We start from the raw sequence: 27,933 nt of genomic DNA, 5'->3' as shown, positions 1-27,933 counted from the left end.
GTCTGAACGAGGTTACACAAATGGGAAGAGTTGTCAGGAGTGCAGGTGTTTACAGAGACAGCAATGGTCTGATCTGGAGCAGAGGACCCAGATTGGGAGGGATGTGGGGACTGGAGGTGGTTTGACAGGGAGGGAGGAACATAGGCCCACAGGACGTTACAGAAATGTGGAGAGCTGTAGGGCTGACGGGTTCATGGAGTTGGGAATGTTGGGAGCGATAGAGAAGTTTACAGGGATAAGGATGTTTGAAGGACAGGGCTGGATTACACAGACAGTGACTGTTTTAGGGAACTGACCAGATTACAGAGATAAAGAGAATTGTATCATCTGGCGGAACAAACAGAGATATGGAGGGTCATCGTGACTGAAGATGTTTACAGATATAGGAAGGCTTAGGTTCTAGGGGTTATTTAAACATGGAGGCTGTGGAATCTGGATTGGTATTTGAGAGATTGGGGTAGCAAGTTTGGTTGGAGACAGTTTCACAGATAAGAGAGCATTGCACAAACAGGAGGAAGTTCCTGCGGTAGGGAGGGTTCGAATGGAGAGTGATGTTTAAACAGATAGGGGTAAGAGCTGGAGAAGGTTATGGAGATGGGTAAATGGATGGAGATACAGGAGGAGCTTACATTGACAGGGTGGGTGATATGTTTCAAGGTGGAGATGCTACAGGAAGGATCGAAGGGGAGGTAAGAGAGGACGTGTGGTGGTGGGGTTTTCATTGCATGAATCATTTCATCAGTACCGAGAGAGGATATTCCTGTAGGATCACCCAGTGACGCTATGTTAGTGGAACTGAGAAATAAGAATGGGTCATCACTCTGACACGATTGTCCTACTGACCCCGAATAATCCGTGGCAGACTGAGGAACAAACATATCAGGAGATCTCAAATATCAATCATAATAATAGGGCTGTTATGGTTGGGGTTTTTAAACTTTCCAAACCTAGACTGGGACTGCCAGTGTTCAGCGTTTGCAAGGGAGAAAATTGGTAATTGTGTTCCAGAAAACTCCCAATCAATATGTAAATGGCCTGAAAAGAGAAAGGGGCAAAACCTGATCTCCCCTTGGGAAACAAGGTAGGAAAAGGGACTGAGGTGTGAGTGGGAAAGCATTTTGCCAAAGTGACTCAAGTCTATTAGTTTGAAAATAGCGATGGAAAAGGACAGGGCTGGTCCACAGGTTCAAGTTATAAAATGGGGCCAGACTAATCTTGATAATATTAGCCAGGAACTCTCAAAAGGTGATTGGGGAGTATATTTGCAGGGAAAGGGAAGTCTGGCAAGTGAGAATATTTTAAAACTGAGATAAATTGAGCGAACACCACCAGCATTTTCCTGTTTGTGTGCAGGCCAATGCTGACAGCATTAGAAAACATTGGCTGTCTATTGAGGATCTGGTCAAGGAAAAGGGGGCACATGTCAGGTATAGCCAGCTGGGTCAAGGGAATCCCTAAGGATCACAGGGACTTCAGGAATACACTTTGGGTAGAAATCAGGAATGCAGGAAGGGTACATGAAATAGTCTCAGCAGAGAATGATAAGGAGAATCCAAAAGTGATTGTATAAATATATTAAGAGTAAAAGAGTAACTCGAGACAAAATAGTGTCCCTTAAAGATCAATGAGACCATTGGTGTGTGGAACCGCAGGATATGGCTAAGACCTTAAACACATTTTATACTCCAGAACTTATTGTGGACAAAGACTGGAGAACTCAGGGAACAAGAGTAATACGTTAGACCACATTTGGAGTTCTCTGCAATTCCAGTATCCCCGCTATAGGAAGGATGTTGTGAAAGTTGAAAATGTTCAGAAAAGATTAACAAGATGTTGCCAGGATTGTTGCTGAATAAGCTAGGGTTATTTTCCCTGGAGCATCGGAGACTGAGTGGTGATCTGACAGAGGTTTATATAAACATGAGGGGTATGGATTGGGTAAACAGTCAAGGTCTTTTCCCAAGAGTTGGAGAGTCTAAATCTAGAGGGCATAGGTTTACGGTTGAAGGGACAGCTTTTTTATGCACACGGTGATGTGTGTATGGAATGAGCTGAGAGAGAAAGTAGCAGATACTGATACTATGACAACATTTAAAAGGTATCTGGATGGGTATATGAATAATAAGGGTTTAGAGGTACATGGGCCAAATGCTGGTTAATGGGATGGATTTATTTAGATCTTCTGGTCAGCATGGATGAGTTCGACCAAAGGGTCTGTTTCCATGCTGCCCATCTCTAAAAAGAGGGCATGTTTTAGAAGAGGTGGTGCTGGAGATTTTACAACACAAAGGAATGGAAAGCTCCAGGACCTGATTAAGTGTATCACAGGACATTGTGCGACGCGAGGGAAGAAATTGTGGAGCCGCAAGCAAAGATATTTGTACCATTGACAGCCATGAGTGTGCTGGAAAGGCTGGAGGGTGGCACAGTGGGCAGTGAAGGAGAGTTTTTGAGATTACAAAGCGATCTTGATGAAATGGGTGAATGGGCTGAAAAACTGTACATGGTACTCAATCTGAAAAAATGCGAGGTAGTGCACTTGGTAAAACAAACAAGGGTAGAGCTTATACAATTAATGTTCTGGCCTCGGTTAGTGTTTTAGAGCGGAGGGACCTCCGGGTTCAGGTACATAAATCTTGAAGCTTGCATCACAGGATGGATAAGACAGTGTTTGGCATGCCTGACTATTGCTCAGTCCATTGAGTGCAGGTTTTGGGACGTCATGTTGAGATTGTGCAGACATTTTTGAGGCCTCTTCTGCACTACTCTGCCGAGTTCTGGTCGCCCAGTTATAGGGAGGATATTATTAAGCTGCAGGGTGTTCAGCAGAGATTTACCAGGACATTGTTGGATATGGAAGGCTTGAGTTCTTAAAAATGGCTGGATAGGCTGAGTCTTTTTTCACTGGAGCCTGGAGTTTTAGATGTGATATGATAAGAGTTTATTATAAAAAAATGAGATATAGATCTATTGAATGGTAGTTGTCTTTTCCGTAGGATGGGGGAGTCTCAAGAGGAGGGACCACATTTTTAAGGTTAGAAGAGAGAGATGTTCAAAAAAAAAGACATGGGGGCAAATTGTTACCCAGAGGGTGTTTTGATTGTGGCATGAACTTCCTGAGGAAGGGTGGATGTGGTTACAATTACAACGTTTAAAAGACAGAGATAGTAAACGAATATTTTGCATCTGTTTTTGCTGGGGAAAAAGATATGGAAGATATAGAATGTAGGGAAATAGATGGTGAAACCTTGCAAAATGTCCATATTACAGAGGAGCAAGTGCTGGATGTCTTGAAATGCATAAAGGTGGATAAATTCCCAGGACCTGATCAGGTGTACACTCGAACTGTGTGGGAAGGTAGAGAAGTGATTACTGGGCCTTTTGTTGAGATATGTGTATCGTCAATAGTCACAGATGAGGTGCCGGAAGACGAGAGGTCGGCTAACGTGGTGCCACTGTTGAAGAGTGGTAAGGACAAGCCAGGGAATTATAGAGCAGTGAGCCTGACGTCAGTGGTGGGCAAGTTATTGGAGGGAATCCTGAGGGACAGGATGTACATGTATTTGGAAAAGCAAGGACTGATTAGAGATAGAGATTTGTGCGTGGGAGATCATGTCTCACAAACTTGATTGAGTTTTTTGAAGAAGCATCAACGAGGATTGAAGAGGGCTGAGCGGTCGATGTGATCTATATGGACTTCAGTAAGGCATTCGACAAGGTTCCCTATGGGAGACTGATTAGCAAGATTCTACCTTATGGAATACAGGGAAAACTAGCTATTTGGAAACAGAACTCGCTCAAAGGTAGAAGGTGGTGGTGGAGGTTTGCTTATCAGACTGGAGGTCTGTGACCAGTGGAGTGCCACAAGGATTGGGCCTAAGAATGGTGAACAGCCAAGGGTAAGGGAGTCCAAAACTCGAGAGTACAAACGGGAAGTGAGAGAGCAAAGATTTGAAGAAGGAGCTGAGGGGCAACATTATCCACAGAGGATGGTGCACAGACAGAACAGACTGCCAGGGGCACATGGGAGAAACAAGAACAATGACAACATGGAAAAGACATTTGGGCAGGTACACGGAGGGGAGAAGGTTTGAAGAGCTAAGGGCCGAACTCAGGCAAATGAGACTTATTCATTATAGGAAACATGGAGAGCATTGAGGAGTTGTACCACAGGTTCTGTTTCCGTGCTATATCACTCTGTATCCAGTTAAAGAGGATTACAGTACCGAGATAAAGCATGTTGTAGACACTGAAGCAAGTTACAGCGATAGGGATGGTAGTCTGGAATGCAGTACATTTCAAATATGTGGAGGACAGTCAGGAAGGGAAGTAATTACAGGGACAGGAACTGTTGTAGGAGTTAAAAATTACTGAAGACGCTGGTGCACAAGCCATGCCATAGGCACAGAGATGCAGAGTAGTGAGTCTTAGCACAGTAATGGAGGGAGAACACAGAACAGAAAGATCCCAGGCAGCATTCCCAAACTCTCGTCGGAGGCCTGCTTTCCCCTCTGTTGTCCTGATGCTCACTAAGACAGCACAGGCCTGGATTGATAATTATGAACTCCCCATGCTGTTTCAGTGCAACGTAAATTAAAGTAGAGGTGGTGATTGAGTCTGGGGTGTGTCTGTATTGTACTGTGCTTCCCCCTCCAGCACTGTATCTATGTCATGTCCTGTTAGCGATGTTTGGAGCCCTCTCATTGCTCTCTGCTCTGTGCACTCTGAGTGATCTTACCTCACTGCAGGATTTATTGAAGACTCCACATCTCCCTGCCCTTTGTCTCTCTGGCTGACCAACCATCTTCAATGAGGTGTTGGACGAGACCCCAGAAATTGGGAGGTCTATTGAGTCAGGAACCTTCTAAATACCTACAGGAGACAGAGAAATAGACATAATAGAAAATTAGACTGATGCAGTGAGGGTTACACATGGAGAATGGAAATGAGCCCCACAGATATCAGGAAAATCCCAAACTCCTTCCCTGGCCTGTGTTGTTGCGTCTCTCTGGAGTGGAGAATTCTGTTGGCTCAGGATCTGGAGTAACTTGAAGAGCGGGAGGCGCTGACAGAGGTAGCAATTAGACCCACACAGTGAGGGATACCACATGGAGAGAGACTGAGTGATATCACCAGAGTGCTGCAAGACTTCAGGATCACACAGTCATGTTGGAAGAATGGGTTTAGCCTCATATTGCTCTCGTATCAGTACTCAGGGATGAGCAACCAGTGAGCAAAACTAAGTGATGGGGAGGTCTTGCTAAAACGATGCAAGGTACAAGTCAGACCACACCTAGATGATAATGAACAGTATGCGTGCCCGAAGGAAAGACATTCTTGTATTGGAGGCAGGCCAGGGAAGGCTCACTCGGCTGATCCTGGAGATGGCGGGATATTCCAATGAGAAGAGGTGGAGTAGATTGCCCTTGAACCTATTGGGGTTTTGAAGAATGGGAGAGAAATTGAATGAAACATCCAGGATTCGGAGGGGCTTTGACAGGTTAGATGTCGTTAAGTTAGAAAATCGAACAGAACAGCAGAGTAATAGGCCCTTCGGCCCACCATGGCTGTGCTGACCATGATGCAATTCTAAACTAATCCCATCTGCCTGCACATGGGCGATATCCCTCTATTCTCTGCCTGTTGATGTTTCTGTCTAAATTCCCTTCAAATGTTTGCTCTCGTTGCTATCTCTCCCGCCTCCTGAGCAACTTCTACCCTCTCGGTAAAGACAACTGGCCTCATTCATCTCATTTAAAACTTCTCACTCTCACCTTAAACAGATGCGCCCTAGTATTTGACATTTCTACATAGGAAGGAGGATTCCAACTATCCACACTATTCACGCCTCTCCTAATGCTGTATACCAGTATCTGGTCACCCCTCAGTCTCCGATACTCACGCAAAACAATCCAACTGCATCCAACCTCCTTACAGTAAACACATTCACATCCAGGCCATATTCTTCCAACCCTCTGTTGCAACCTCCCCAAAACCTCCACATCCTTCCTGTAGCGTGGCGATGAGAACGACACGCAACCTTACAAACATGGCCGAATGAAGTCTCATTCAGTCACAACATGACATGCAAATGTCTGTACTCAATACTGTGCCCAATAAAGGTAAGCATACCATCCACCCCCTCTCCCATCACATCCTGTTGGGTTGTTATTTTTAGGGAGCTATGGATTTGCTTCCAATGTCTCTCTGTTTATCAATGTTTCCAACTAGTCAATTAGTGTACTTCTCTCTTCCATTTGACTTCATAAATGCATCACTTCACACCTGTCCCGATGAAATTCAATTTGCCACATCTCTGCCCAACGTTCCAGCTGATCTACGTAGTGCTGCAACCTTGAACACTCTTCCTCACTGTCCACAATTCCCCTAACTATCCCTAATCATTACATGCCTTTCCAAATGTCGTCTGCAAAATTACCACTCAAACTGCTGACCTTTTCATCTGAATCACAGATGTAAATTACACACAGACATCGCAGCACTGATCCTTGTGAAACACCATTGGCCACGGACGTCCAATCAGAAAGTGACCACTCCACATGCCTCTGTCTACTATCACCAAGAAAATATTGTATCCAACTTACCAACGAGCATGGATTGTGATTTGATCGTGCAGATCCCCCTTGCTAGTTGGAAGCTGACTGTGTCCTTTCTTCACAACAAAACGGGACCTTGTTTGGTTGTTTGCTGATCCTGCCTAAATCCCTACACTCCCTCAATAATCACATTGCTGTCATGATCATTCTGCAGCCACCCCTCCACAATAACATTTCGATCATAGCTGTTCTCTTCAGTTAATGCTGTCATTCCATCTGCCTTGTTGCAAATGCATGGCGCGTGTCACCGAGAGAGGGCCTTTGAGGGATGGATAGAGGTCACAGAGTGGGAGAGATGTTTGGGGGGCGCAACAATGTTGCAGGGTTAAACATAGTTACAGTTGCTACAGAATGTTCACAGGAGAAAACCTTTAGAGAGATAAAGCGTCTTTGATTAGACTTCAGAGATAGGGATGTGTGTCGGGTTGTGGATCGTTACATGGACTACGTTGATCAGGGTGTAGAAACATTCACATGATTCCAGGATGTCGTACATTTAACAACAGTTGTGGGATCTGGAGAATATCACAGCGATAGGGAGGATGGTATGGACTGGAGAATATTACAGGGAAAGGGAGGCTGGTATGGACTGGAGAATGTTGCAACCACATGGACGATGATTTCCACTGGGGAATGTTGCAGGGAGAGGGAGGAAGTTGTCGAATGGATAAAGGTAGAAGGAGAGATGATTTTATGTTCTGGAAGGAGTGTCAGACAGAGTGAGTGGTGTGCATGCTGCAAGATACGACAGGGATAGGGAAGCTTGTAGAGACTGGATGAGAGAGTCATGGAGAGGCTTGTGAGAGACCAGGTTCACTTATGAACATAGGATGTGTTACAGTGAGCAGAGCCTTTTGCAGATATAAACAAGGATACAATGGCCACAAAGCAGTCACACCTATACATATAGGAACTGAAGGAATTGAAGAGATTACACAGACTGGGAGTGTTGTATGCAGTGGAGGAGATTAACCTGATAGGGATGGCTTTAGAGACAACAACGTTAGGAAATAATGGTGAGAGCAGGTTTCAACAATTCGGAGGATATAGACCAGAAGTAGCTTTAACAGATAGTGATGGCTGTCAGGTCTGGTGGGGGCTGCACAGTAAAGTGAATTGTCATGGCTGGAAACATTTACACAGATGGGGAGAGTATTAGTGATCGGCAGAAATCACAAAAAACGGGTCTGCAGGACACGACAGAAATCTGAAGAGTTGTATCAACTTGATCGTGTACACAGGCAGGAAAGCTTGTGGGGGTTGGAGCAGCTCAACATGATAGGGAGGGGCATGGAGACTGGAGATGTTGCAGAAAGATTACTATGTTTAATGCTTTAGAACTCTACATAAGTCTGTCCTGGTTCCTTCTTTATGTTTTGAACCGCTGTCGATACGCTAAGACCATAAGACCCAGGAGTGGAAGTAAGGCCATTCGGCCCATCGAGTCCACTCCGAATTCAATCATGGCTGATGGGCATTTCAACTCCACTTACCCGCATTCTCCCCGTAGCCCTTAATTCCTTGCGACATCAAGAATTTATCAATCTCTGCCTTGAAGACATTTAGCGTCCCAGCCTCCACTGCACTCTGCGGCAATGAATTCCCCAGGCCCACCACTCTCTGGCTGAAGAAATATCTCCGCGTTTCTGTTCTGAATTTACCTCCTCTAATTCTAAGGCTGTGTCCACGGGTCCTAGTCTCCTCGACTGACGGAAACAATTTCCTAGCGTCCACCCTTTCCAAGCCATGTATTATCTTGTAAGTTTCTATTCGATCTCCCCTTAATCTTCTAAACTCCAATGAATACAATCCCAGGATCCTCAGCCATTCCTCGTATGTTAGACCTACCATTCCAGGGATCATCCGTGTGAATCTCCTCTGGACACGCTCCAGTGCCAGTATGTCTTTCCTGAGGTGTGGGGACCAAAACTGGACACAGTACTCCAAATGGGGCCTAACCAGAGCTTTATAAAGTAGCACATCGGTGCTTTTATATTCCAACCCTCTTGAGATAAATGACAACATTGCATTCGCTTTCTTAATCACGGACTCAACCTACATGTTTACCTTTAGAGAATCCTCGACTAGCACTCCCAGATCCCTTTGTACTTTGGCTTTATGAATTTTCTTACCGTTTAGAAAGTAGTCCATGCTTGTATTCTTTTTTCCAAAGTGCAAGACCTCGTATTTGCTCACATTGAATTCCATCAGCCATTTCCAGGACCACTCTCCCAAACTGTCTAGATCCTTCTGCAGCCTCTCCACTTCCTCAGTTTTACCTGCCTGTCCACCTAACGTTGTATCATCGGCAAACTTTGCTAGAATGTCCACAGTCTCTTTATCCAGATCATTAATATATAATGTGAACAGCTGTGGCCCCAACACTGGCTGCCATTCAGAAAAAGAACCTTTTATCCCAACTCCCTGCCTTCTGTCAGACAGCCAATCCTCAATCCATACCAGTATCTCACCTCGAACACCATAGGCCCTCACCTTACTGAGCAGCCTCCCGTGTGGCACCTTATCAAAGGCCTTTTGGAAGTCTAGATAGACCACATCCACTGGGTTTCCGTGGTCTAACCTACTTGTCACCTCTTCAAAGAACTCCAACAGGTTTGTCAGGCACGACCTCCCCTTACTAAATCCATGTTGACTTGTTCTAATCAGACCTTGCTCTTCCAAGAATTTAAAAACCTCATTCTTAATGATAGATTCTAGAATTTTACCAACAACTGAGGTTAGGCTAATTGGCCTATAATTTTCCATCTTTTGTCTTGATCCTTTCTTGAACAACGGGGTTACAACAGCGATCTTCCAATCACCTGGGACTTTCCCTGACTCCAGTGACTTTTGAAAGATCTCAACCAACGCCTCCGCTATTTCCTCAGCCACTTCCCTCAGAACTCTAGGATGTAGCCCATCGGGGCCAGGAGATTTATCAATTTTACGACCTTTTAGCTTTTCTAGCACTTTCTCTTTTGTAATGGCACTAATAGTACTTCTGGTACTAATCCACAAGCACTTAAAATAGCCTGTTTGACATGCGCATAATCTCCTGACCACTCATGAAACCGCACTGCAAATACGTCACTGGCTCTGCCCAACAGTTTAGACTGAACTAGCTTTACCCACAAGACCTCAGGCCACTCCATCTGTCTCTCCAATTTTTCAAATGAAGTACAGAGCTCCTTGAAAGTGGAGTCACAGGTAGATAGGATAGCAAAGGCGGCACTTGGTATGCATTACTTTATTATTCAGAGTATTGAGTACAGGAGTTGGGAGGTCATGTTGCGGCTGTACAGGACATTGGTTCGGCCAACTTTGGAGTACCCTGTGTAATTCTGTTCTTCCTATCGGAAGGATGTTATGAAACTTGAAAGGGTTCAGAAAAGATTTACAAGGATGTTGCCAGGGTTGGAGGATTTGAGCTATAGGGAGAGGCTGAACAGGCTGGGGCTGTTTTCCCTGGATTTTCAGAGGCTGAGGGGTGACCTTATAGAGGTTTACAAAATTATGAGGGGCATGGATAGGATAAATAAGCAAAGTCTTTTCACTGAATTTGGGGAGTCCAGAACTAGAAGGCATAGGTTTAGGGTGAGAGGGGAAAGATATAAAAGAGACCTAAGGGGCAACGTTTTCACACAGAGGGTGATACATGTTTGGATGAGCTGCCAGAGGAAGTGGTGGAGACTAGCACAATTCAACATTTAAAAGGCATCTGGAAGGGTACATGAATAGGAAGTGTTTGGAGGGATATGGGTCGCGTGCTGGTTGGTGCGACTGGACTGGCATGGACGTGTTGAACCGAAGGGTTTGTTTCCATGCTGTACACCTCTATGATTCTCTGACGCTTATTGCCGAAGTTTCAAATCACTGCAGGCAGTCAGACACCGAGATAGAATTGTAAGGTCTTTTGGAGGTCCCACAGTTCGGGAGGATTGCATGGACTTGATGATGTTGTACATGGAAGTAGGGTTGTCAGGGCTGAAGCTGGGAACAGAGATAGAGAGAAGTGCAGGGGATTAGAGAGATCTGGAGGCTGGTGGTCTCTGGTGGAAGTTCCAGGTAGAGGGATGCTTTTTGGAACTGTTGGACCTTGAAGAGATATGTAGATTTGGAGGGGCTGGAGGGGTTTACAGAGGCATGGAGAAATGTAGTGACTGGAGCATACGGAGATGGTGAGGGCTGGAGGAGATGGAATAAGTTGGATGGACTGTAGAAACTTGGAGGGGTTCACGCAGACAAGGAGGATTGTCGCAGAGTGAGGAGTTTAAAGAGGTAGGGAGGGTGGAGCATTCTCAGTAATGATTGGTTTGGAGCACTGTCCAGACTGGGGGAGGTTTCAGAATGATGAAGGGGTCAAGCAAAAGGAAGTGGTCGTAAAAATTATAGGAACATATACCTGTCACTTCGGTGCTGTGCCACTGCGGGTCATCAGGAGGACAGTTGTCGTCATTAAAATGTACAGATTCTCAGGGGAATGGACAGGGTGGATGCTGAAAGGATGCCCACTTCCCCTTATGGGAGAGAGACAAACAAGCAGACTCTGTTTGACAAAGGTGGAGAAGGGGGAGTTGTCTTTTTCTTCCAATGGCCCAAACCTCCTTCAGGTTTGTTCCCACACAGCTCAAAGGAATGCAATGCGATAATAAAGAGCAAGGTCTTTTGGAACTGCAGGAGATAAGAGACCAAGGCCAGCTTGGAGGGACTGGAGGCAGTGAGACAGAAGGGAGATGTTCAACAGCTGGAAGGGTTTCGAGGGAGTGGACACTGTCAGGACTGGGAAACATAACATGCTCACTCATGAGAGGGAGATGACGATATGGCACAAGGTCAAACACAGCAGGAGGATCCCAAGCTCCATACCTGTCACTTATTTATGGAGTTGCTCTCACTCAGTCTGTGCCAAGCCCCACAAACAGAGTCAAGATTAGAGTGGTGCTGGAAAAGCACAGCAGGTCAGGCAGCATCTGAGGAGCGGGAAAATTGACATTGGGCAAAACGTCGATTTTCCCCCTCCTCAGATGCTGCCTGACCTGCTGTGCTTTTCCAGCACTACTTAATCGAGACTATGATCTCCAGAATCTGCAATTCTCACTTTTGCAACATACAAACAGCATGAGGTTTCCCAGCTGCTGGTGCTCAGGGCCCAGTGCACTCACCCCTGAACCTGTCAGTGAGGTTTTTACACAGTTATACATTCTCCAGAAACACTGTGTTCTAGCCGACATAAATGGTAAATTGACACTCAACTAAGCAAAGATTATCTGCACTCAGATTCCCTGGTGATACAACCCTCTGAGTGATTGTCTGCAGAGAACTTCAGAATCCACGAATCCCCATTGCATGGGTCAGGGTCAATGACAAAAGTTTCATTCTTTTAAAAATCACAACTCCTCAATTCCTGCATTTCACATAACTGCCATTTAAAAATATTAAAATAAAGAACATTCTAAATGAAGGCTTTGATTAAGTGAGCTGTGGTCAGTCATGTAGATCTGGAGGTTACCACAATGTACAGACAGTGCTTTCTATCAGGTCAGTGTCAGGCACACAGACAGAATGAGCAAATAGATTCACATCTGAATTCACATCTCCCATCCTGGCAATCTGAAGCTGTGCTCAGCCATTCCAGTAAAGATCTCTAGAAAAAGGACATCAGAGCCAGAAGACTGGAGGTTGGCTATCGTGTTGCTACTATTTTAGGAAGGCAGTAAAGAAAAGCCGGGAAACTATAGGCTGTTGAGCCTGACATCAGTGGGCAAGTTGCTGGAGGGAATCGTAAGGGACAGGATGTACATGTATTTGGAAAGGCAAGGACTGATTAGGGACAGTCAACATTGCTTTGTGAGTGGGAAATCATGTCTCACAAACTTGATTTAGATTTTTGAAGAAGTAACATAGAGGATTGATGATGGCAGAGCGGTGGATGTGATCTATATGGACTTCAGTCAGGCGTTCAACAAGGTTCCCCATGGGAGACTGGTTAGCAAGGTTAGATCTCATGGAATATAGGGAGAACTAGCCAATTAGTACAAAACTGGCTCAAAGGTAGAAGACAGAGGGTGGTGGGGGAGGGTTGGTTTTCAAACTGGAGGCCTGTGAACAGTGGATGCCACAAGGATTGGTGCTGGGTCCAATACTTTGTATTGTTTACATAAATGATTTGGATGTGAGCATGAGAGGTATAGTTTGTAAGTGTCCAGTTGGCAACAAAATTGGAGGTGTAGTCATCAGCGAAAGAGGTGACTTCCGATTACAACAGGATCTGGACCAGATGAGCCAATGGCCTGAGAAATAGCAGATGGAGATTAATTCAGATAAATGCGAGGTGCCGTATTTTGCAAAAGCAAATCTTTGCAGGACTTATACACGTAATGGTAAGGTCTGACAAAGTGTTGCTGAATATAGTAAATATTGGAGTGCAGGTTCATAGCTCCTTGAAAGCAGAGTCACAGGTAGGTAGGATAGTGAAGAATGCATTTGGTATGCTTTCTTTTATTGGTCAGAGTATTGAGTACAGGAGTTGGGAGGTCATGTTGTGGCTGTACAGGACATTGGTTAGGTCACTTTTGGAATATTGTGTGCAATTTTGGTGACCTTCCTATCGGAAGGATGTTGTGAAACTTGAAAAGGTTCAGAATATATTTACAAGGATGTTGCCAGGATTGGAGGGGTTGAGCTAGAGGGAGAGGCTGAACAGGCTGGGGCTGTTTTTCCCTGGAGTGTCAGAGGCTGAGGGGTGACCTTATTGTGGTTTATAAAATCATGAGGGGCATGGAGAGGGTAAAGAGACAAAGTCTTTATCCTTTGGTGTGGTAGTCCAGAACTGGAGGGCATAGGTTTATGTTTAGAGGGGAAAGATATAAAAAAGACTTAAGGAGCATTTTTCCCCCGCAGAGGGTGCTACGTGTATGAAATGAGCTGTCAGAGGAGTGGTGGAGCCTGAAACAAAGGCATCTGATGGGTATATGAATAGGAAGGGTTTGCAAGAATATGGGCCAGGTGCTGGTAGGTGGGACTAGATTGGGTTGGCATATCTGGTCAGCATGGACGGGTTGGACCGAAGGGTCTGTTTCCATGCTGTACATCTCTATGATTCGAAGAGGGGCTGAATGGTCCAATCAAAAATGATCTGTGGTTCAAATCATAACATCGTTCAGTTTCTGTAATCCATTCTTGGTTCCATCTTGCAGGCTCTATGAATCCCGCTCCCTCTACACTCCTACAGGACCCACGTCCCTTCCCATGTTTGCACCATCCTCCAGGTTCTGCAGCCCTTCCTACCTCTGTAACATGGCCCGGACTCGACAACTCTTCCTTCCTCTGCAGTGTTCCCCAGAAGGGCATTTACAGAGTTAGGAAGGGATATTGGGACTGGAGGATTTTGCAGGTATTAGGAATATAGGGACTTGAGGAGGTTTCACAGTTTATGAGTGTTGCAGGGACTGGAGGAAGTTACAAATATAGGGATGGTTTCACATTGGAGGATTCTGAAGGAAAAAAAAGTTTACATGGTTAAAGGCAGGATACTTAGCAGTGTGCACGAACAGAGGGTTCTTGTGTCCCTGAAGTTACCACCCCAAGTTGAGAGGGTATTAAGAAGGCATATGGTGCGTTGGCTTTCATTAGCGGGGGATTGAGTTTAAGAGATCCAGGATTTTGCTGCAGATCGATAGAGCCCCAATTACACCACACTTGGAATACTGTGAACAGTTCTGTTCACCTCATTATAGGAAGGATGGAGAAGCTTTAAAGACAGTGCAGAGGATACTTAGCAAGATGCTGTCTGCACTGGAGGGCATGCCAATTGAAGTTAGGTTGTGGAAGCTAGGGTTTTTCTGATCGTAGTGAAGAAGGAAGAATGGTGACATGATAGAGGTGTACAAGGCAATGAGAGGCATCGATCGCGTGGATAACCAGAGACAACTTCCCATGGCAAAATGGCTAGCACAAGGGGATTATTTTTAAGGTAATTGGCGGAAGATGTAGCTTAGATATCAGAGGTACGTTATTTACACAGAGTGTGGTGGGTGCGTGGAATGGACTGCCAGCCGTGGTAGTAGATTCAGACACATTATGGACATCTAAGCAACTCTTCCATAGGCACAGCGATTATAGCAAAATGTAGGGTATGTAGGTTAGTTTAGTCTTCAGAGTAGGATAAAAGGTCAGCACAATATCGAGGGCTGAAGGGCTTGTACTGGGCTGTCCTATTCTATGTTCTAAATAGCGAGGGTTATGAAGGCAGGAAGAGGTTTCGGAAAGCTGAAGAGGATGGGGTCTGAATGAAGAGACACAAAGAGGAGGCGTTGCTAAGGTTGTAAGAGGTAACAGAGACAGAGGGTTGTGGGGACTGGAGGTGGTTTCACAGGGAGGGAGGAGCATCGAGTCACAAGAGGTTACAGAAATGTGGAAAGCTGTAGGGCCTACAGGGGTTTCATGGAGCTAAGGACGTTGGGAGGGATGGATCAGTTTGGTAAGGATGTTGGTAGATTGGGGTGTTTTACACAGACAGGAATGTTTCAGGTGAATGGAGCTGAGTACAGAGATAAAGTGGGTTGTACTGATTGGAAAAACAAACAAACATATGGAGGGTAGTCGTGACTGAAGATGTTTATAGATACAGGAAGGCTGAGGTTCTGCAGGTTATTTAGATATGGAGGGTGTGGAATCATACAGATTTTCCATGTGATAAAGACAGCAATTTTGTTTGGAGACAGTTTCACAGATTAGGGAGCACTAGAAACCTCCTCCAGTTTGGTCAAAGTGGGAAGGGTTGTAGGGGAGGGTGATGTTTACACATGTAAGAGCTGGAGAAGATTATGGGAATGAGTAGATGGATGGAGACACTGGAGGAGCTTACATTGACAGGGTGGGTGCTGGCAATGAAAATATATCACACAGATAGAGGGTCTTGTAGGAACTGGATTGGAAGAGTCACAGGCATTGGAATGACTTCTGCAGATTGGGAGTATTACAGGGACTGAGAGGATTGCAGGGTCTCCACAGATTGAGCATGTCTTTAAGAATAGAAGAGTTTATGTAGATACGGAAATCTTAAACCCAATGCATTCAGTCTTCATTTCAAGACCAGAGCCTTATTATCCCACATCAGACAACGATCCCTAACCCTGCCAGGTTTCCCTTTATCTCAATGGGGCATTCGGACCCTGGATTCTTGAGATCACACTTTGAAAAACCTCCCATTTGCCAGTTGTTCCTTTTCCTTCAAACAGACTCACCCGATCGATTAGAATCATAATATGGAGGTGCCAGTGTCGGACTGGGGGTGGACAAAGTTAAAAATCACCCGACACTCAGTTCCAGTCCAACCGGTTTATTTGAAAGCACTAGCTGTCAGAGCACTGCTTCTTCATCAGGTGGTTGTGGAGCACAATCCTAAGGTACAGGATGGCAGTGTCATGGAATATAATATCAAACAAATTTAGTTGAAGCCTTTCATCTTTACAGTGATGACCAGCGCTTCCAAAGCGAGTTGGATTATAACTGGGCGTTGTGCAATTTTAAATTCACGGCATTGACGCTAGCCAGATCCTGCAGAATGGCCCCAAACCTGGCCCTGTTTCAGTTTTCCTCTTCAATCCATGGACCTGCTGATCTTTTTCCATAACTATGTTAAAACGAAGACAGTTGTGGGCACTGGACCTCTCTGTTGTGGGCAAAGTGCTCTCTGAATGACACTTCACTCACTTGCCCGACCACGTTTTCTGAGGGGAGGTCCAGTGTTGCACCTGCCTGAGTAGAGTAGGGCCCTCTGCATATTGATTTAGGAGGAGAAAGTGAGGTCTGCAGATGCTGGAGATCAAAGTTGAAACTTTATTGCTGGAACAGCACAGCAGGTCAGGCAGCATCCAGGGAACAGGAGATTCGACGTTTCGGGCACAGGCCCTTCTTCAGGCAAAGTATTGATAAAAATCCAAACACTTGACCTTCAGAGAAAGACAACAGTTCACTCTCATGTGGTCTGCACGACATACCCACAGCAAAGTGTTTGTCTCTCAATTACCCTGTGAAATGGGCGAGCCCGCTGCTTAGCTCAAGGGCAGCAAGGGATGGGCAAGAAAGGCTGGTCAGCCAGAGACACCCACATCCCATACCTGATTTTTAAAACAATCCATTCAGATTGGTCCCAGCACAGTTCCAGTGGAACAATGTCTGGCCAATCACGTTGGTAGGTTTATGGACATGGCTTTAAACTGACAGAGAAGATGCAGGGACAGGCTTCAGGTGAAAGGAGCTCTCCAAATCCAAAGAGAAAACGTGAAGCATCGGAGCAGCACGGGGAATGTGACCGAAGACAACAGAAAGGAACAGGATGGGACAAAGTTTAACTAAAACTGTAGATCAGCAAATCCATTTGTGACAGGAAATTGTGGGAACGAGTAAATTATGTTTTTTTATTAATGGACAAAGTCTCTGCAACAAGGTAGATGGATTTGTGACACAGAGATAAAAGGGATTTAGACACCAGGGAGATGTGGTTACAGGGCGAACAAAAGGTGGAACATAAATATTCAGTGGTTCACAACCTTGTGCAAACTCAGGCAAAATGGGCAACGCTAACAATAATGGGTAACAAAGGCATTACAGAGAAAGCATTTGGCATCAGATCATGAAGTAGAGTCAGTCTGAATGTAAATTCTGGCTACTACTTGCCAAGGACACAAGCAGCAGGACAGTTTTAGACCACCGAACAGCATTCCATTGCTCATCACTGCAATAAATAGGAATTCCTTGGAATTTTTAATAAAGGCATGGTGAACATTTAGTGAAACATCAATATTCACAAAGTCTGGGACAATCACACTGACAACAGTGATATTGGAAGAGGAGTTCAGAAATTTTTTTTCAGTGTTTCTTAGAATAACACATTGTGCAACTGGCGAGGGACGTAACTGTCTCAGAGTGACTGTTGTGTGATAAAACTTAGTGAATGAGTAATGTCACCTGGAGAGATCCTCTGGGAAATTGTGATAAAGTTCAGTTTAAAGAACTATAAAGTTTTAAAGTGAAACACAGAAAGGACAAGCTACAACTAGAAACAAAAATAGCCAATTACATGAGTTGGAGAGGAGAACTGACCAAGGTAAACAGGCTGAACAGACTTAAATATGAGTCTGTCAATGAAAAGTAGAAAACATTTGAAGGAGCTGTGTAAAATACTCAACAAAAGGACATTCCACTGAAACAGACAAAAACTCAGCAAGAAATCCCCACCGGTCCCTCACTCAGGACAAAATGCATCATATTAGATTATTAGGCTGAGAAGATCACCACAAAGTACTTAAAATCCTGAAGTAAGAGAGAGTTTTAGAGTAAGTTTTAAAGGGATTGCAATGGGTCTGCTAGCAGGAGGAGGGCAATGGGAAGGGAAATCGTTGTCAAGGTTTATTGACACGATACGAACATGGAGAGGTGAAGGTGCTGGAGGTAGTGAGAGAGTTACAGAGAGGGATCAGGGTCTGAACGGTGTTACAAAGCCAGTATGAATTGCTGCAGTTGGAGAGGTTTGCAGAGGTAGGGAGGGACATATGTATTTTTATTGATTCATTCATGGGATGTGGGTGTCACTGCCTAGACCAGCATTCTGTGACCCCATGCTAATTACCCAGAGATTGCTGGGGCCCTGGTGGATATATTTAATACTTTGCTGGCCACAGGTGAAATGCTGAATGACTGGAGGATCGCTAATGTGGTTTCTTTGTTCAAGAAGGGCAGCAGGGATAGGCCAGGTAATTACAGAGCAGATAGTCTGACAGCAGGGGGAGGGATATTATTGGAAACAATTGTGAGGATGAATCGACACTTAAAGGTAAGGATCAACTCGGTTTAGTCATCACGGATTTGGCAGAGGAAGATACTGTCTGAGGAATTCAGTTCAGTTTTTTTTTAATGGTGCTTAAGTATATTTATGAAGGCAGTGCAGATGATGTGGTTTACACGGACTTGAATAAGTCCTTTGACAAGATCCAAAATGGAAGGCTGGTCCAAAAGGACTGGGTTCCAAGGCAAGTTGGCAAATTGGATGCAAAATTGGTGGATAGAATACTTTCACCAGCGGGTGTACCACAGAGATCTGTGCAGGAACCATTGAACATTATTAATTCGGATGTGAAAGCAGAAGGTATCATTAGTTGGTTTGCAGATGACATGAAAGGTGAGGGTGTTGTTCACAGTGAGGAGGATGGTCTCCGTCTGCAGTCCGATGTCGATTGGATGATAATCTAAGCAAAGTTTAGGTCTGATCGAAGTGAGGTAACACTCTGTGGGAGGTACGATAAGAGAAGAACAGACATAATGAATGGTAGGTCCTTGCGGAGTACTGAGGAATACAGGGACCTTGGTGGACAAGTCCATAGATCCCTGAAGGCGTCAACACAGGAAGACAGGGTGGGAAAGGCACCTCAACTGAGACCGGGAGAGGGACCCATATCCTGGTGGGGTGAATTGCGAGAGATGCTTGAGAGGATATAACCTGGTCTGGCAGGGTGTTGGACCTTAAATAAACATAAGGCCAGAAAGAAGATTTTGGCTGGTACATGAGTTAAAGACAGCAATTTCAGCAGACAAGGCAGGCAAGAACATAGCAGGGAATGGAGGAAAACTGATGATTAAACTGCATTTATTTCAATGCAAGGGGCCTGACAGCTAAGGAAGATTAACTCAAGGCATGGATTGGAAAATGGGACTGGGATATTATAGTTATTACAGAAACACAGCTGAGGGAGGGGCAGGATTGGCAGCTCATTGTTTCAAGGTAGAGATGCTACAGGAAGGGGAGGCAAGAGAGGACGTGTGGTGGTGGGTTTTGATTGCAAGAATCGTCACAGCAGTACTTAGAGAGGATATTCCTGTGGGATCACCCAGTGAAGCTATGTTAGTGGAACTGAGAAATAAGAATGGGTCATCATTTTGATACGATCGGACTGCTGACCCCGAATAATCTGTGGCAGACTGAGGAACAAATATGTCAGGACGTCTTAAATATCAACCATAATAATAAGGCTGTTATGGTACGGATTTTGAACTTTCCAAACCTAGACTGGGACAGCCAGTGTTCAGGGTTTGTAAGGGAGAACATTGGTAATTTTATTCCAGAAAACTCCCAATCAATATGTAAATGGCCTGAAAAGAGAAAGGGGCAAAACCTGACCTCCACTTGGGAATTAAGGTAGGGAAAGGGACTGAGGTGTTAGTGGGAAAGCATTTTGCCAAAGTGACCACAGTTCTAGTAGTTTGAAAATAGCTTTGGAAAAGGACAGGCCTGGTCCACAGGTTCAAGTTATAAAATGGGGCCTGACCAATCTTGATCGTATTAGCCAGGAACTTTCAAAATGTGATTGGGGAAGGGAATTATTTACAGGAAAAGGGTAGTTTGGCAAGTGAGAATATTTTAAAAGTGAGATAAACTGATCGATCACCACCAGCATGTTCCTGTTTGTGTGCAGGTCAGTGCTGACAACATTCGGAAACACTGGCTGTCTATTGAGGGTCTGGTCAAGGAAAAGGGGGCACGTGTATAGCCAGCTGGATCAAGGGAATCCCTGAGGATATACAGGGGCTGTAGGAATACACTGAGTAGAAAACAGGAAAGGAGAAAGGCTAAATGAAATAGCCTCAGCAGAGAAGGAAAGGGGAATCCAAAAGTGATTGTATCAGTATATTAAGAGTGCACAAGTAACTCAGGACAAATAGTGTCCATTAAAGATCAATGAGGTCATCGATGTGTGGAACTGCAGGATATTTGCTAAGAGGGTATTTGCTAAGAGTTGCAGTTGTACAAGACTCTGGTGCAGCCGCATCTGGAGTATTGTGTGCAGTTTTGGTCGCCATACTATAGGAAGAATGTGGAGGCACTGGAACGGGTGCAGAGGAGGTTTACCAGGATGTTGCCTGGTATGGTAGAAAGATCGTAAGAGGAAAGGCTGAGGCACTTGGGGTTGTTTTCATTGGAGAAAAGAAGGTTTAGGGGTGAATTGATAGAGGTGTATAAGATGATTTGGGGTTTAGATAGGGTCGACAGTGAGAATCTTTTTCCACGTATGGAGTCAGCTATTACAAGGGGGCATAGCTTTAAATTAAGGGGGGGTAGGTATAGGACAGATGTTAGGGGTAGGTTCTTTACTCAGCGAGTCGTGAGTTCATGGAATGCCCTGCCAGTAGCAGTGGTGGACTCTCCCTCATTATGGGCATTTAAGCGGGCATTGGATAGGCATATGGAGGATAGTGGGCTAGTGTAGGTTAGGTGGGCTTGGATCGGCGCAACATCGAGGGCCAAAGGGCCTGTACTGCGCTGTATTCTTCTATGTTCTATGTTCTATCCCAAATATTTTTTTTCATTCCAGAACTTACTGTGGAGAAAGACTGGGGAACTCAGGGAACAAGAGTAATACATTAGACCACAATTGGAGTACTCTGCAATTCCAGTCTCTCTGCTACAGGAAGGATGTTGTGAAACTTGAAAGGGCTCAGAAAAGATTAACAAGATATCGCCCGAGTTGTTGCTGAATAGGCTGGGGTTACTGTCACCGGAGAATTGGAGACGGAGGGATGACCTTACTGAGGTTTATATAAACATGAGGGGTATGGATAGGGTAAGCATTCAAGGCCTTTTCCCAGAAGCTGGGGAGTACAAAACTAGAGGGCATAAGTTTAAGGTTAGAGGTGAATGGTTTACAGAGGGACTGAAGAGACAGCTTCTTCACACACACACGGTGATGTGTGTATGGAATGAGCTGAAAGAGAAAGTAATGGAGACTGATACAATTACAACATTTAAAAGGTATCTGGATGGGCATCTGAATAGTAAGGGTGTAGACGTATATGGGCCAAATGCTGGAAAAGGGAATGGGATTTATTTAGATCTTCTGGTAAGCCTGGACGAGTTGGGGACCGAAGGGTCTGTTTCTATGCTGTATATCTCTATGACTTGAAAAGAGTGCATGTTATAAAAGAGGTGGTGATGGAGGTTTTAAAACTCAAAGCTATGGCAAGTCCCAGAACCTGATTCAGTGTATCACAGGACACTGTGGGATGTTAGGGAAGAAATTGTGGAGCCTCAAGCAAAGGCATGTGTACTACTGACAGCCATGTGTGATGGGCTGGCAGGCTGGAGGGTGGCATCATGGACAGTGAAGGAGGTTTTCTGAGATTACAAAGGGATCTTGATGAAGTGAGTGAATGGGCTGAAAAACTAGAGATGGAATTCAATCTGAATAAATATGAAATCATACATTTTGTAAAACAAACAAGGGTAGAGCTTATACAATTAATGTTAAGGCTTCGGTTTATGTTTTAGAGCAGAGGGACCTCTGGGTTCAGCTACATAAATCTTGAAGCTTGCAATCACAGAGTGGATAAGACAGTGCTTGGCATGCCTGACTATTGCTCAGTCCATTGAGTATAGGATTTGGGACGTCATGTTGAGATTGCACTGACATTTGTGAGGAGAAAGTGAGGTCTGCAGATGCTGGAGATCAGAGCTGAATATGTGTTGCTGGAACAGCTCAGCAGGTCAGGCAGCATCCAGGAAACAGGAGAATCGACGTTTCGGGCATAAGCCCTTCTTCAGGAATGAGGAAAGAGACATTTGTGAGGCCTGTTCTGCAATACTCTGTCCATTTCTGGTCGCCCAGTTAACAGGGAGATTATTATTAAGCTGCAGGGCATTCAGAAGAGATTTACCAGGATATTGCTGGGTATGGAAAGCTTGAGTTCTGAAAAATGGCTGGATCGGCTGAGTCTTTTTTCACTGGAGCCTGGAGGTTGAGACATGATGCTATAAAGATTTATGAAAAAAAATGAGATATATAGGTCGATTTCATGGTAGTTGCCTTTTCCCCAGGATGGGGGAGTCTCAAGAGGCGGGGTCACATTTTTAAGGTTAGAGGAGAGAGATGTTCAAAAAAAGATATGGGGCAATTTGTTACACAGAGGGTGGTTTGAGTGTGGAATGAACTTCCTGAGAAAGGGGTTGATGTGGGTACAATTACAACATTTAAAAGATATTTGGATAAACAGGTGAATAGGGAAGGGTTAGAGTGATATGGGCCATCTTCATACAGCTGGGAAGAGTTTAGTTTTAGATTATAGTGGGTATCAACTGAAGGGTCAGTTTCCATGCTGCATGGCTCTATGATAAGAATATGGTTTTATTCCATTATTGAAGAAAGGATCAGGGCTGGGTCCACGGATGTGCATCATCTACAGAAACGATTTGGTTCAAAATATAGGAGTGATTGTGTGAACGTTTGTTGATGATCAAATGAATGGTGTAGTGGGCAGTAAATACGGTTATCAAAGGGGATCGTGACCAACTGGGCCAGTGGACCAAGGAATGAAAGATGGAGTTTAATTCAGCTGTTGGATTTTGTTAAGACAAACCATGGAGGACTAATACAGTTAATGGAAGGGCTCTGGGCAGTATTGTCCAACAGAGAGAGACAGAGAGAGTGAGCAAGAGGTGCAGTTACATTGTTCCTTGGAAGTGGCATACCAGGTGGGCAGGGTGGGGAAAGCGGCATTTGGCACATTTGCCAACATTGGCCAGCACTTTGTTACATACATTAGGTATATATTTGTAACATTGTCCTAAATATTTCCCTTGGGCAGAGGAGGCCACGGAGTGACCTTATAAAGTTTTACAAAACCATGCGGGGCCTAAGAATGGTGAATATCCAAGGGTAGGTGAGTCCAAAACTAGAGGGTATAAACGGGAAGTGAGAGAGCAAGGATTTAAAGAGGGAGCTGAGGGGGAACATAATCTCCACAGGATGGTGCATAGATGGAACAGACTGCCTCAGGCACATGGGAGAAACAAGAACAATTACAACACGGAAAAGACATTTGGGCAGGTACATTGAGACGAGAAGGTTTGAAGAGCTAAGGGCCAAATGCAGGGAAATGAGACTCGTTCAGTTTAGGTAACATGGGCAGCATTGAGGAATTGGACCACAGGTTCTGTTTCCGTGCTGTATCACTCTGTATCCAGTTAAAGAGGATTACAGTACCGAAATAAAGCATGTTGTAGACACTGAAGCAATTTACAGCGATAGGGATGGTAATCTGGAGTGCAGTACATCTCAAATATGTGGAGGGACTAATCGGGAATGGAGTAGGTTACAGGGACAACTACTGTTATAGGAGTTAAAAATTATTGAAGACACTGGTGCACAAGCCATGCCATAGGTACAGTGTTGCAGAGTAGTGAGGCGGGAATTGAACCCGGGTCTCTGGCGCTGTGAAGCAGCAGTGCTCATCACTGTGCTACCGTGCCGATGTGGTTACAGGGTGAACAAAAGTTGGACATAAATATTCAATGGTTCACAACCTTGCAGAAACTCAGGCAAAATGGGCAACGCGAACAATAATGGGTAACAAAGGCATTACAGAGAAAGCATTTGGCATCAGATCATGAAGTAGATTCAGTCTGAATGTAAATTCTGGCTACTACTTGCCAAGGACACAAGCAACAGAACAGTTTTAGCCACTGAACAGTGTTTCATTGCTCATCACTGCATTAAACATGAACTCATTGGAATTTTTTGACAAACACATGGTGACAATTTTGGAAAACTTCAATATTTGTATAATCTGGGACAATCACACGGTCAACATTGATATTGGAAGAGGAGTTCGGAGAATTTTTTTTTCAGTGTTTCTTTGAAAAACACATTGTGCAACTGGCGAGGGACATAACTATCGCAGAGCGACCGTTGTGTGATGAAACTTAGTGAATGAGTAATGTCACCTGGAGAGATCCTCTGGGAAATTGTGATAAAGTGCAGTTTAAAGAAATATAAAGTTTTAAAGTGAATCACAGAAAGGACAAGCTACAACTAGAAACAAAAATGCAAATTACATGGGTTTGAGAGGAGAACTGACCAAGGTAAACAGGCTAAACAGACTGAAACATGTGTCTGTAAATGAAAAGTGGAAACCATTTGAAGGAACAGTGTAAAACACTCAACAAAAGGACACTCCATTGAAACAGTAAACACCTCAGCAAGAAATTCCCACTTATCCCTCACTCAGGACAAAAGGGATCATACTAGATTATAAGGCTGAGAAGATTACCATAAAGTACTTAAAATCCTGAAGTGAGAGTGTGCTTTAGGAGTAAATGTTAATGTATTGGAATGGGTCTGCTCGCAGGAGGAGGGCAGAGGGATGGGGAATCAGTGTCAGGGTTTATTGACACGTTAGGAACAGGGAAAGGTGAAGGTGCTGGAGTTGGTGAGAGTGGTCAGGGTCTGAATGGTGTTACAAAGCCAGGACGGATTGCTGCAGCTGGAGGGGTTGCAGAGGTAGGGAAGAACATATTTAGTTTTATTTATTCATTCATGGGATGTGGGTGTTACTGCCTGAACTAACATTTTTTGACCACACTGGTAATTACCCAGAGGGTAGGTCGGAGTCAGCCATATTGCTGTGAGTCTGGAGTCATATGTTAGCCAGACCAGGTTAGAATATTTGATGTCCTTCCCTAAAGGAGGTTAGTGAACTAGATGAGTTCTTCCCACTGATCAACAATGTTTCTTATGGTGGCCCCACCAATGTCTTTTACAGCCACAACATGACATCCCAACTCTTACTCTCAATGCTCTCCCCAATGAAGGTAACCACCCCAAACGCCTGCTTCACCAGCCTGTCTACCTGTGACCTACACTCAAAGAACTGTGTACCTGGGTCACTGACTGACAACACTACCCAGGGCCCGAACATTAACTGTACAAGTCCCACCCTGGTTTGTTTCACCAAAATGGAACACTTCACATTTATCTAATTAAACTCCATCTGCTATTCTTCAGCCCACTATCCCAGCAGTACTGTTAATCTTGTTGTATCATATATAATTTTCTCCACTAACCACTTTACCACCAATGTCAGTGTCACCCAAAAACCTTACTTACCAGGAAACCAATATTCCCATCCAAACCATTTATCCAAATGGCAAACAACAGTGGGCCCACTACACCGCTGGTCACATGCCTGCAGTCAGAAAAACATGTCTTCCACCACCCTCTGGCTCCTACCATCAAGCAACTTTTGTATCCAGTTCACGAGCTCCTCCTGAATGCCATATTCTTTTTGCACTGATCTGAGCTTATTACCCAGTTTACCACACAGAACAGTTCCGCCCAAAACCCTTTGGACATGATTTCATGCAAACCTTTATTCCAACTGTAAGATCAAACTAACCTACATTCCCTTCATTTTACTATTATCCATGTGTCTGTCCAAGAGTCTATTAAATGTCCCGGATGTGTCTAATTTTACTACCACCATTGGCAGTGCATTCCAACCACCTACCATTCTCTATCCTCTGATCCATCCTCCAATCACCTTAAAATTACACCCCCTTGTAATAGCCATTTATGCCATAGGAGGAAACGTCTCTGACTATTCACTCACTCTGTGCCTCTTATCATCTTGTTCATCTCCACCAAGTCGCCCCGCCCCCTTCTTCACTCCAATGAGAAAAGCCTTAGCTCCCTAAACCTTTCTTCATAAGAAATGCCCTCTATTCCAGGCAGCATCCTGGTATATCTCCTGTGTCCGCTCTCTAAAACTTGCACATCCTTCCTGTAAGGATGGGACGAGAACTGAACACAATATTCCAAGTGTGGTCTCACCAGGTCGCTATAAAGATGCAGTAAAACCTCACGGCTCTTACAGTCAATCCCCTTCTAAGGAAAGCCAACACAACATATGCCTTTTTAACAACCCTACCAACGTGCGTGGCGATTTTGAGGGATCTATGGACACGGACCCCATGATCTCTCTGTTCCTCCACACTGCCATGTATTCTGCCTTTCACCCTGTATTCTGTATTCAAATTCGACCTTCCAGAATGAATCACTTCACACTTTTCCAGATTGGACTCCATCTGCCACTTCCAGCCCAGCTCTGCGTCCTGTCAATATCCCATTGCAACCTACAACAGCCCTCCACATTCCCCACCACGCCACCAACCTTCATGTGATTGGCAAACGTACAAACCCACTCTCCAACATCCACATGCACATTATTTTTTAAATAAATCACAAAGAGCAGAGTCCCAGAGCCGACTGTTACAGAAAACCACTGGTCACTGAGCTCCAGGCTCAATACTGTCCATCTGCTGCCATACTCTGTCTACTCTGGGGTATCCAATCTTGTATCCAGACAGACAGATTCCCCTGTATCCAAAATCATCCTTCTTTTTTGAATGAGCCATCAACGTATTCTGCCATATCCTCAAAGAATTCAATAAGGTTTGTGAGGCATGACCTGACCCCTCACAAACCCGTGCTGACTGTCTCTAATTTAACTATGGTTTCCCAAGTAGTCATAAATCCTGTCTTTAGAATCCTCGTCAATGATCTGCACACCACAGACATTCGACCAAATCTGTAATTCCCAGAATTCTACCTCTGTAACATGGCCCGGACTCTACAAATCTTCTCTCCTCTGCCATGTTCCCCAGAAAGGCACTGGAGGGTGGTGGGGGTTCCAGAGATAGAGAGGGATATCAGGACAGGAGGATTTTGTAGACATTAGGAGGTTTGCAGTGCCAAAAGGAGGCTTCAGTAATTGTGAGGTTTCATGGTGATGAAGGCATTTGAGGAGGGAGGATTGTAGGGAAATGAGAGGTTTCATAGTTTATGTGTTTCGTTAAGACTTCAAGAGGTGACTGAGTCGGGGAGGTTTAAGCACTGGAGGTTGTTACATTAACATGGTTTTGGTTGCAATGGCAGGAAGAGGATTCAGGAAGCTGGAGAGTATGGGGTCTGAACGAGGTTACACAAATGGGAAGAGTTGTCAGAGGTGGAGGTGTTTGCAGAGACAGCAATGGCCTGATCTGGAGCAGAGGAGCCAGATTGGGAGGGATGTGGGGGCTGGAGATGGTTTCACAGGGAGGGAGGACAATAGGGGGGGGGGAGGGAGGACCATGGAGGATATGGAATCGGACAGATTTTCCTGGAGATAAGAACAGCAATTTTGGATCGAGACAGTTACACAGTTACTGGAGCATTAGTAATCTCCTCCAGTTTGGCCTAAGTGGGGAAGGGTTATAGGGGACGGTGATGTTCACACAGATAGGGGTGTAAGAGCTGGAAACATTTATGCAGATGAGTAGATGGGTGGAAATACTGGAAGAGCTTACATTGACAGGGTTGGTGATACTGATGAGAGCATGTTACACAGATTGCGGTCTCTTTAGGAACTGGATCGAGAGAGTCACAGGGACTGGAGTGGGTTTGACAGATCGGAGTGTGGCAGAGGTCTGAGAAGATTATAGGGTCTCCAA

This window comes from Chiloscyllium plagiosum, unplaced genomic scaffold (genome assembly GCF_037043375.1).
Source record: "Chiloscyllium plagiosum isolate Xiang-an unplaced genomic scaffold, Cpla_swu_hap1 HiC_scaffold_29, whole genome shotgun sequence".
Taxonomy (NCBI): domain Eukaryota; kingdom Metazoa; phylum Chordata; class Chondrichthyes; order Orectolobiformes; family Hemiscylliidae; genus Chiloscyllium; species Chiloscyllium plagiosum.
The sequence above is the reverse complement of the archived record's forward strand: the minus strand, read 5'-3'. Positions refer to the sequence as shown.